The 4,666-nt window shown below is 42.3% G+C and overlaps 1 pseudogene; it reads right to left on the bottom strand.

The window, feature by feature from the left end:
- Positions 1-3,026: 3,026 nt before the first annotated feature.
- On the bottom strand, positions 3,027-3,589 carry LOC103080438 (60S ribosomal protein L17 pseudogene; annotated as a pseudogene).
- Between the last annotated feature and the right edge of the window lie 1,077 nt (positions 3,590-4,666).

Here is a 4,666-nt window from a genome sequence, read left to right as displayed (position 1 = left end):
GCAAATACTAAAATTGTTTTTCTGAGTGACAGAAGAAAGCTCACTACTGTTATCCCATGGGGTTGGTCTTATCAAAGCCATAGGCACGTAGACCCTGTAGGAAGGATACGCCAGCACCAAAGATAGTCAATAGGAAAACAGAAGCAAAGCATCCCAAACAGAGCAGTAATATCCCCATCAGTCACAGGGGCTGATGTATTTCAATAATTCTTCAATAATTGGGAAGAAATAGATTGACCTCATCCCTTGATCTGTCTGCAGCTGTCTTCGGTTGTGTGAGCCTTCCAGTTGTGTGCTCAGGGGTCTGTGGAACGGGTGAGATCCCCACACATTACAATTTCTTTTTAATAAACAAGTCCGTGGTTTATATTCAGTACAGTGGGTTTGAGCATACACAGTGCATTTGTTTACTCATAACATAGAAGTTGCAGGTAAGTAGGAAGATTCCTCATGTATAATGGAAAGATTTCTCAGGCATAATAAAAAGCAGATCTACTGTGCTTGTGAATCCCAAGAGAATCTGATACTCCAAGTGGGAGGCCATGTGACAAACACCTATTTAAAGCAGGCATGACTGCCTCTCCATCCCTACTCTTGGGTGTGTAAGACACACAGCAATATGATTTCATTATGTACACTGAGTTGTAATCATCAAGCAGCATCCTATGAAATTACAAAAATCTACAATTTATTTTCTGCAAATACAGCAACAGAAGGACATCTTAGACATATGTCTAATATAAAGACATACATACTGTGTGTCTCACTACTTAGCATTAGTGATTTAGAGCTGAAAGTAGCAAAGGAGAAGCACCTGCTACTTTTAATCACTAAGTGAGGAGCTCTAACAAACAGTCACTTTTACACTCGTCGGAGGCTAGGGAACAAGTCTTAAAAGCAGGCCCGTGTAGGAGACAATGATTAACTTACAGTCTTCAAAACATTAGGCACAGGATCACTTATGCATAGTAGCTAATTAAAATATATTCTATGTTTTATATATAAATGTACAGAGGAAGCTAAGCAGAGTGTGTTGTACACACAACCTAAGATTTGACAAGGGGACAGATTGGCTTCTGTTTAAGTTTTTTGGACCCCAGCTGTTCTAAGCGACTGAGAATCTACCGTCTGCTGAGTATAGGCTATGCCCATGACAAAGCCTTAAAGCATTTGTTGTCCATATAGCACTGCTGTTGAAAGGAAAGCATTGTTGCAATCTGATTTGGGGCAAAGAATGATGATTTCATAGATGCTAACAGCCATGCCCGCTCCCATCCATTCCAGACCCTTCTGATGCAAGAGCCCAAGCCTGGGATTAAGGAATATCCCTTGATCTTTGTCTAAGATTTCCTTATGATCTTGGGTAACTTTATGATCTTTTTGCTTTGGTTAATTTCTTTTTTTTTTTTTTTTTTTTAAGAAGATGTTTGGGGTAGGAGTTTTAGTAATTTATTTATTTTTGCTGTGTTGGGTCTTTGTTTCTGTGCGAGGGCTTTCTCTAGTTGCGGTGAGCAGGGGCCACTCTTCATTGCGGTGCGCGGGCCTCTCACTATCGCGGCCTCTCTTGTTGCGGAGCACAGGCTCCAGATGCGCAGGCTCAGTAGCTGTGGCTCACGGGCCTGGTTGCTCCACGGCATGTGGGATCCTCCCAGACCAGGGCTCGAACCCGTGTCCCCTGCATTAGCAGGCAGATTCTCAACCACTGTGCCACCAGGGAAGCCTCTAATTTCTTTTTTAAAGCAAATTTTATTGAAATATAGCTGATTTACAATGTTGTGTTACTTGCAGATATACAGCAAAGTGATTCAGATATATCTATATATACATATATAGATATAGATATATCTATATATATAGATAGATATAGATACACACGCTGAAGATTCTTTTCCATTATAGATTATTACAAGATATTGAGTAGAGTTCCCTGTGCTACACAGTAGGTCCTTGTTGGTTATCTATCTTACATATAGTAGTGTGTGTGTGTTCATCCCAAGCTCCTAATTTATCCCTCCCCTGCCTTCCCCTTCGGTAACCGTAAGTTTATTTTCTCCGTCTGTGAGTCTATTTCTGTTTTGTAAATAAGTTTATTTGTATCATTTTTTAAGTTTCCACATATAAATGACATCACATGACATTTATCTCTCACATGTACCTGCTGACTTTGAAAAGCGTTGGCTTTTGAGTCATATGTGTCAGCAGTTCGAAATTTATACACCAGTTGAAGGAAGGAAATCTGCATAGACTCAACCATGTTTGTTCAGAAGGGATATTCGACCCATGTTAGGGAAAAGTGAAACATAAAGGGCTGGTGATTCGAGGTTTAACCACTGGACTGGACTCCAGCTTTGACAAGACACAAAGTTTGAAAGATTTCACTACCCCTAGTTCAGGTTTAAAGCACTATTAGGCGGTTGTCGTATTAACGGTGTCCTAACTCCACACCTGTCCTTAAAAGTAGATTTTTTTTTTGCCTAGGGAAAAGCTGGAATACGACTGAGCTTTGTTGGTTGCTTGCTGGTGGGTGTTAGTTGCAAGATGCTCACGCGATGTTCTCCTTACATCCGTAGCCTCCCATTGGCCGCAAAGCTCTGCCCACCTGTCGACACTGGGAGAAGGTTGGTGTCCGTCCGCCATGATGCCTCAACGTGTACCTTTGGCCAGTTGCTCCCACCAAGGTAAGCCCATCCGTGAATGGCATCAGGTATGTGACTCCAGTTTTCTTTGCATTCAGTACTGGTCTTTTCATAAAATGCAAACTACTCTTTCAAGGACACGAAGGTAAGATACAACTGGATTTCCTGTCTACGCATCCACCCTCCCTGTCTTGCAAAATTTCCCAAAATCTTTGTTCCTCTCTGTAGATGCTCATAGCCCTGAGGTGTTTAATAGTCTGTTTTGCACATGTATTATTTTCCTTCAGGTGTAAAGCAGGGTTTCTGAGCTACAGCACCATTAGCATTTGAGGCTGGATAATCTTTTCTTTTTTTTCCTGCTTTGTCTTTTATTTGTATTTATTTATTTACTTATTTTGCAGCATTTATTCCCAGGGCCGTAAGTTCTTGTTTCTTCGGTTTCTTCTGGGATGTCTTTTCCTTCTCTGCAACCTCCTCTTCTGGTTTAGGGACAATCTCTTCTTTTTCAGTAAAAGGATCATCTCAGCGTGTCAGGGAGAGCTCACGTATGGGTTGGTCCAACCATGAGCTCTGTAATTCCTGAGCCGTATCGCGGGGGATTTGTTCACCTGGGTGTGCTCATTGACCAGAGAATCTACATCTAAGACCTTAAGTTCAGCATTATGCTTTATATTTGTGAGCACGTGCAGTAAAGATTCAGCACTCTTTTTGGGCCACCGACCCTGCATCCAGCCCCACTGGACACACCAACCAACTCCACCATTGTGACGACGGAATGGCACCCATCGCTTCTGTAAAGTGACATCCTTTACATACTTGGTGGCTTTTTGGATATGCCTACCCTTTTTGGCCTGGGCAGTTTCACGTGTGTTCTTCAAGTGAACACAAAGATTTGAACCTCTTGCTTCGCGTGATTTTGTAGGGTTTTCTGGGTCAAGTAAATAGTGAACCATTTTTTACATCTTGCCTCACTCAGGCTGCTTACTGGAAAAGTGAGGCTGGATGATTCTTTGCTGTGGTGGGGAATGGGTACACTCCAGGATGTGTAGCAGCATCCCTGGTCTCTTCCCCTGATACCAGTAGCGTCCTCAGTTGTGACAGACATTGCCAAATGTTCCTGGCCTGGGGGAGCAGAACTGCCCCTGTTACAACCTCTGTTGTAGACAGTTAATGGTACAACCCCTCACCTCTTCAATAGACCACAAGTGTCCTGGTGTTAAGAAATGTATCTTATTTAGATATGAATATACCCAGGGCTAGAGCATAACCTGGCTTTACCATTAGGTCCTCAATCTTTATACATTAAATTGCCTGAATCCAGAGAGTAAAAATTCCTTGAAAGAGAAAAGTTTTATATATCATCGTTCTCTTATTTCAAAAGGTGATGGTTTCTAGAGACGAGATCATAGATTTCATAGATTCAACCACGGGCATGAAATTGGGAGTCCACATAAATCTTACCATAATATATAAAGACATAAAGCCTCAACCTCTCAGAGGGAGACGTGGCATGCAATTTTTCTTCCCTAACTCAAGATTTGGGAGTGGAAGAGACCAATTATCACCAAAGAGATTTATTTCCACATTGAATGTAGTCTATTTCCCCCCCCTTTTCCTTGTATAAACAGCCAATGGTGTTTGTCTCTCCTGATAAGTGTGGGCCTGTAAGCATCTTATCAGCACTTGACTGTTTCTACTTAGCACTTTCCTATGTAAATCAGCACGAGCAGGAAATTGTCCTCATAAACTCCTGTTCCAGGCTGCTCTTAAAAAAATGTTTGCGTGGTGTTATCTGAAAAGAGAAATCATCTCAAGCTTTTCACGGGGTCGGTTTGCCTTAGGACAGGTGTCAGTGTCTGATTCACATCGTGCCTATAGAATCACACAGCCAGACAAGGTTCTGTTTACGTGCAGATGGGGAAACGGAGAAGCTGATGATGGGCAGATTGGGATAATGGCCCATGAAGCATCAGGGACAGTCAAGGCCTATACCCGGCAGCAGACACAGGGCTGGCTGCGTCTGAAGGCTG

The sequence above is a fragment of the Lipotes vexillifer genome, unplaced genomic scaffold (genome assembly GCF_000442215.2).
Source record: "Lipotes vexillifer unplaced genomic scaffold, Lipotes_vexillifer_v1.1 scaffold2715, whole genome shotgun sequence".
Classification (NCBI taxonomy): Eukaryota; Metazoa; Chordata; class Mammalia; order Artiodactyla; family Lipotidae; genus Lipotes; species Lipotes vexillifer.
Note: the sequence above shows the minus strand (reverse complement) of the source record. Positions and strands in the feature narration are given on the sequence as shown.